This window comes from Bidens hawaiensis, unplaced genomic scaffold (assembly GCF_021521415.1).
Source record: "Bidens hawaiensis isolate Kalapana, Puna unplaced genomic scaffold, B.hawaiensis_p1.1 tig00032852_1, whole genome shotgun sequence".
NCBI lineage: Eukaryota > Viridiplantae > Streptophyta > Magnoliopsida > Asterales > Asteraceae > Bidens > Bidens hawaiensis.
Genome location: NW_027495629.1, coordinates 53,055 through 60,164, shown reverse-complemented (window position 1 = coordinate 60,164; position 7,110 = coordinate 53,055). Strand labels below are relative to the sequence as shown.

The 7,110-nt window shown below is 30.6% G+C and overlaps 1 pseudogene; it reads left to right on the top strand.

Annotated features, from left to right (window-relative positions):
• Positions 1-1,286: 1,286 nt before the first annotated feature.
• Positions 1,287-2,675, top strand: LOC143584233 (transcription factor HEC1 pseudogene; annotated as a pseudogene).
• The last annotated feature ends 4,435 nt before the right edge of the window (positions 2,676-7,110 follow it).

Below are 7,110 nucleotides of genomic sequence, written 5' to 3'. Positions count from 1 at the left end.
TATTCGGTTAAGTAACCCTGTGTCGGGTAATGACATCTTTAGTGAGGTTCAAGTTTTGTAGTCAATATAAAGGTGTATATATTAAAAACTATTTTAAAAAATATAAATATAATTAATATAAATATAAATAATAGTTATTATTATTATTATTATTATTACCATATTGTTCAATCTGTTTATATATCTAAACGTATTAACTATATGTCACATACTTACAAGTGACATTTTTATCAACAATTAATGGCATATAATTATATCTAATATGAATATAATTTCTCTCGTCTAGCTATTAAATGTTCATTTGTGGGTACCGTTACAAATAGTAGGAATTTTATTTAGATATATCTAAGAAAGAAATAGTACATACGTTTACTTTAGTGGAATTGTTGGCTGTGTTCATGTATACTATAAAGGTTATAATTAGTATTTCGGTATTTGTGGTTCTATTAATTAACTTTATCACAATAATCCAATTCCCTTATTCTTCATTCAAAGAAAGACGTACGCTATTTTCTGAGAAACTATCCAAAAATTTTTTTGTATTATACATCATTTCACAAGAACAAACATTATAGGTTTATACCGCTTCCCAAATAGAATAAAACATGTACGGTCTCATTTGACATATAGCCAGCTACCATTTGTTTGGTTTATTCATTTACGATTTCAACTATTTACCCTAGTTTAATTGCAAGTTAATATAAGTAAAGAAGTCAAGACGTACACTACTAGAAAACATGTTAATTTGCTACAGCAGTTTTTGTAGCAAAATTGTGGCAAATAGCTCATAGCCACAATTTTTCGACAAAACAGGTTTGATAGAAAAAAAAAGCCGTAGCAAATCTAGTTTCTGTCAATTTTGCTGCAATTTTGTCAGAAAATTTGAGTTGTGTGAAAATTGTAGAAAATGATTGTAGCAAAAATAGCCATTACTGATTCGTTTTAATATTGATTTTCATCATAAGTAAGTAGCACGCCTTAGAAACTATATGATTTTAATTAGCAAGCTTACAGATCAAATTCGATAAAACATAACTTTTATATATGTACAATAAATTGTTAATGATATATCATATACAACTAATATTTTATATTAACTTGCAGTGAGCAAATTAATGTATTTCATGTTTTGATATATCTATTATTAGTGTCAATCATCATTGTCCAACAAATCAAACAATCAATGATAGCATTGATTCTAGTATACGATATTAATAAATAATTTGTTATTTATACAAACTACACATATAATGGATCGAGAGCTATCGAGAAATTAAACAAAAAAAAAAGGATAAGCTCACCAACTTTGTGACATTGGAATAGAATATTTATTTTTTCTGTTATATATAAAAATATATTTTTTATATATATTAATTTATATAATATCTACATGTTATATATATAGATATAGTCCTGTTGAATTGATAAGATGTTCTCACAACAAAACCAAACTCATTCTCTATCTATCTATCTATTTCTGATACATTCTGATACAACTTCCAGTCTATCTCGCTCTTCACTTTAGTCACCCATTCCCCTGCCCATATAACTTTTTAAGACCATTTTTATCATCTTTTCCACAAGGGTTACTATAAAAGGAAAGACTTGTTATTCAACAATGGACATTGAGTTTCTTCGGTCCATTTCCGAGGACCAAACAGACATGATGATGTTGATGCAACTCGACAAGCTACCCGATTTTTGTAACGTTTATGGAGACGACAAGAACTCGTCAACCGAGTTCTTAGATCAAGGCAGCAGTAGTTGCACCAACCTAAGTAATCCTAATATGCAGTATTCAGTGGAAGGGTTGAACGCAGTCAACCCTTCCACCACCATTTCCTTCACCTCGCCAACAGAAACTGAGATGCAGTTTCTGTCGAGCCCGAGGTGGAGGAAAGGTGAGGAAGGAGAGGTTGAGCAGAAGCGGCATTCGATGGCTGCGATGAGGGAGATGATATTCCGAATAGCAGCAATGCAACCGATTCACATTGACCCTGAATCGGTTAAGCCGCCAAAGCGGAGGAATGTGAAGATTTCGAAAGACCCCCAAAGTGTGGCGGCTAGACATCGACGAGAGAGGATTAGTGAGAAGATTAGGATACTTCAAAGACTTGTACCGGGTGGTACGAAGATGGATACGGCTTCCATGCTCGATGAAGCGATTCATTATGTTAAGTTTTTAAAGAATCAGGTTCAGACACTGGAAAAAGCTGGAGAGAATCGGCCGTCAACGGTGGCCGGTATTGGTTTTCCGGTGCCTATGTCGAGTGGGAGTTACATTCCGATGGGGACGCCTTCAAAGGCTTATCAACAATTGGCGCAAAATGTTCAGCACTATTTAGGTGCTTAGTTAAAATAATGGTGTAGTAATTTGCCGTTAAGAAAAAGAAAAAGAAAAAAAAAAGTTAAAAAGAATATTGTCTGGGTACAAAATGGAAATCAAGCTTATCAAAGAGGCTTTGATTGAAAGTAGAAGGTTGTTTTATGAACCTTAAGAACAATTATAGCGACATCAAATCTTAGGATTTGGAATCAATGCAAATTGTACTATCGTTATAAAATAATCATTTCCTTTTTTGGAAAATAGCATCTGATTTTTAAATGTTACTTTTAGTTATTTGATGGTTTCAATGGATAATATTATTGCTATGAAAAAGCTAAAATAGCATCTGATATTTAAATGTTATTTTCGAATTCGGATTAACAAAATAGTACATATAGCAATAACCGGTATTAAACTAATTCAAAGTTTATATATCGCAATGAGTTTTTTTCGACTGAAGTATAAGTGTTAGAGGAACTGTTCGCCTATGTAAAATAGTATTGGGTATGTTTATAGGCACCCCAATTTTTTCTAAGTTTTGATTATGTTTGATTCTTTTATTCTATCACAACACACTTAATTCCCGGATTTTTTAAAGGGATATTTTTTTATTTATTCTTTTTTTTCCCACAAATTTCATATGAATAGGTGATTTAGGATTAATTTCAGTAATTTACAAGTAGAGGTGCATAAACCGGTTTAAAACTCAAAACCGGTTCAGATTAAAACCGGTTTGATTTGGCCAACAAAAGTCAAAACCAGTTTATGATTGGTTTCGGTTCGGGTTGAAACCGGTTTCTTACCATATTACGATTAGTTTTGGTTCGGGTTTTGATCAATTTCGGTTCGTGGGAAAAACATTACATTTGGAAAGGTTTTCTTTTATTTATTAAAAGTCATTTCGACTCTAGTAGATGTTACATGGTTTTTTCAGGAATCATAATATGCTACTAAATTTTCATGTGTTAAAGATATCAAAACAAAAAAAACCTAAAGAGCTCTAATTTTATAATTCGTTTCATCCGGACTTGCAACTTGCAAGTCATACAATTTAATTATTTCTAAAAGGGTCACTTTCTCGTGATAAGATAAAATGGTGGAAACTCAATTATTCGATAAGCTAGAAAAAGACATCCAATTAAATAATTGCACAATATATATGTGTCATATATACAATGTTTGTTTATTGTTTACTGTAGAACAATATTTCTTCCTCACTCCCCCCACCATGGCTCTCGTCTCAAGAAAGATCTACTATGTGTATGTGTGTGTATAAAAGCATAAAAAACACTAGTAATCAAAATAGAGAATTATTCTTTTATTTTTTTTAATATCATCTAACTACATATAATCTTTAATATTCTAAAACATTACAATTATACAGCATCAATAAAGCTAGTTTTGTGCTGGTTGATGTCCTTACCTGCAAATTTCAATTCAACATAATTATTCAGCATAATGATTTATATCGTTCTTCTTTTTTAAATGATGTATTTCTTTTTATTTTAAATATTTTCCGTATGTTAGTCTTGAACCCAAAACTTCATATTTTTATCCAATGTGTTAAAAGGTTTCTCTACCAATATAGACCACCACCTCATTGGCGCTTTGTATCGTATGTAAAAGCAAATATTGATAGTCATAAATTATTTATAATGTGTATAATAATTTTTTATCCTAAATGTCTGGATACCAAAACAAGGAAGATATAGACATGTAAAAATAGGATAGGGACAATTAATTTGGAGACGGTATGGGGTTGTCAATTTGATGATTTAATTTCAAGGTCAAAGGTTGAAAAAGAAAAACATAACCACTTTGGTTCGATTTTGAAACATGGCACATTAATGTTTTTTATTCTTACTCACATTATATTTTATAGAGAATTATAACAATACATGTGTGTATAACAAATATTACAGAGAAAAATACAATATTGATAGTAGTAGATGAGGTCTAAAACGCATAATATGTTTCAAAGAGATCGAAGACATGATAGATGTTTTGTTATGTCAAATGATATGAATAAAATAATGAATTGATTTAATATATATCATCACAAAGTACAAGCATTTATCTAAAATAATAATATATCTAGTTAAAAAAAGAAAATTAAATTTTAATAATCCAAATTTTGAGTTATAATCCTAACTAAAGAAATGAATGATAATAGTCATAACTTCCAACCTATTTTTCTTTCCACCAAGCTTTTTTCTAACAAATACTATTTTCTTATGACGTGAATGATGATGGGGCTATCGAACTAATCCAAAGGTGCCCCTAATACCCTATAACCGTGTGTTGTGATTAATAAATGAAGCGCCACCCACGGCCAGCTCATCCCATCAATGGCGAAGTATAACGGGGACGGAGTGGCCCTGGTCACTGTCGTTTTTCACTCAGTAACGTAAATTACGCAATTTTGTGGGTGTGTTCGTTTCACAGAATTCGTGGGAATTCCAAGGAATTGGAATAAAATCAAAATCCCATGACATGGCGTGTTCGTTTCGTTAGAATTAGAATTTTAATTCCATTTTGGTGTGTTCGGTTCAAAGAATTGGAATTGGAATTCAATTCCTTCAAATGCCTTTAAATAGAGGAATTTCAAATCCTTTCAAAATATGAAGGAATTCAAGGAAATTCATTAGAATCTTATCTCGAGGTTCTTTTTTTAATGAGGACAACGAATAAAATATTTTTAGTTTTTGTAGATTTTTTTTGTTTCTAATTTATATTTTAAGTTATGAATTTTTTTATTATTATTTTTGAATATTTTTTTGAGGGGTTTTTTATTTTAATGGAAAACTCATAAAAAATTCAAAAAAAATAATAAAAAAAAAATCATAATGTAAAATATATATAAAAAACAAAAAAATCTAAAAAAACTGAAATGTTTTCGCCGTTATCATTGTTAAAAAAAACTTATTTGATTCTTATTCATTTGTCAAACGAACACATTAAGAATGTATTTGAATTTCAATTCCCCTCAATTCCAATTTATTTTGGAATGTTCATATTCAAAATTCAATTCCTTTAGATTCCAATGCTATGCAAATTCTAATTCCAATTCCATTTCATTATGTAAAAACACGCCCTTATAGGTATTGATTGTTGTCATCCTTGAGGTATTGGGTTCGTGACTTCGGTCACCGCTGTCACTAATCTCAAGCTTCACCAATTGCCTCTTGGAGCGCCACTAGAGTAACAACACCAATCTCCGCTTTGCTTGCAACTTGCTTCAACCCAATCAAATAGATCCAGGGTAGAGGTCTAATAATAAATAATATATGTATATGACCGGAGGAACCATGATAAATGTGAGCAGGGGTGCACGGGAATTCTGGTACCTACAGATCAGTAGAAGAGTTGTAATTTCCAAGTCTCCTCAACGCCCAATTGAAACAGTGCAAGCAAAGCAAACATGAGGAAATCACGTGTACTACTGACATCTATATATATATATTACGTAGTATTTCAATTAACTAGTATCGAAAATCTGCACAAACATGTTTACTCTCTTTAATATTCTGCAACAGTGATGAGGTGTCCCTACGTCATTTGGCTGGCACGTGATCGTAATCTACCTGTGCATTCATGCTATCCTACGTGGCTTAGTTAGCTTTCCAACTCCATTTCATTCACTATATAGAATTGCATAGTAGTAAACTAGTAATGACTTCATTTTTACCATGATTGTTGTTAATGCATGACTATGAGTTTTGTTTCTTAAACATTTAATGTCATTTGGTTTGATTGTTTAGCTTAGATATCAAATTCTAGACTGCTTCATTGTCATTCTATGAAACACAGAAAATTTTATGTAGAAATGCAAAAAAAAAATGACTAGATAAAAAGATTATACATCATCGCCTCATCGGAAGAGATGTTGTATAAAACTGAACTATTATCAACTTAATTACTAAAGCTCAGCGGTGACAAGGAATGATAATGTAACGTACAAAAATCCATATGAGTTACACTCGAGATAACGAGTAGGCAAATTAAAGGGAAGTCATGTAAGTAAGGTATACTTACAAATGCACATGTCAATGCAGTTGTTAATGTTGCATGGATGTGTGTATTATATATAACAATATATCATATTGGTTGAAAAAGTGAAGTAAAAATCTTTTGAGATATATGTGAAGGGAAGGATGTTGTTCAAGAGTAACATGAGGCTTTTATATCATGTGAAAATAGAGGAAGTTGTAACTAGGTCCACTTAATTAAATACCCTTTGTTTATATCACACAATCCTATTCATTTCTTTTTAATTTGAAGACAAACATTTATAACCTACTTATTTGACATTTAAGGGTGTTCGGACTACACGTTTGAAAACGTTTTGCTTGTCGAGTGAATTGAATCTAGCTAGACTTTAAAGCACTTTGTCATTTTCGCTAGTTATTTATGTGTAAGCACCGATCTTACAAAGTTTTATGTATACTTTTATTTTCATCGATCACATATGTTGTTATAGCATATGTAAATATTTCATAATTAGCGCATATTTTATTCTGGTTTCATATTGTAAACTTTATACATAATTTACATAGATCTCAGTATTTGACCGATATTGTTGTTTCTTTCAAAACGTTATTCCTCTTTTAAGGCACTTTCTTTTTCTTCCATACTAGTATTAGTATATTCATAGATATTTTATCTTTTAAATATTTTATTATTAATATTTTAAATATTAGCATTTTGAATCAAGTTTTTATTGTTTATATTTGATTCTAGTTTAATTTTAGAATTGTAATTGAATTCAAATTTATGACTTTTTT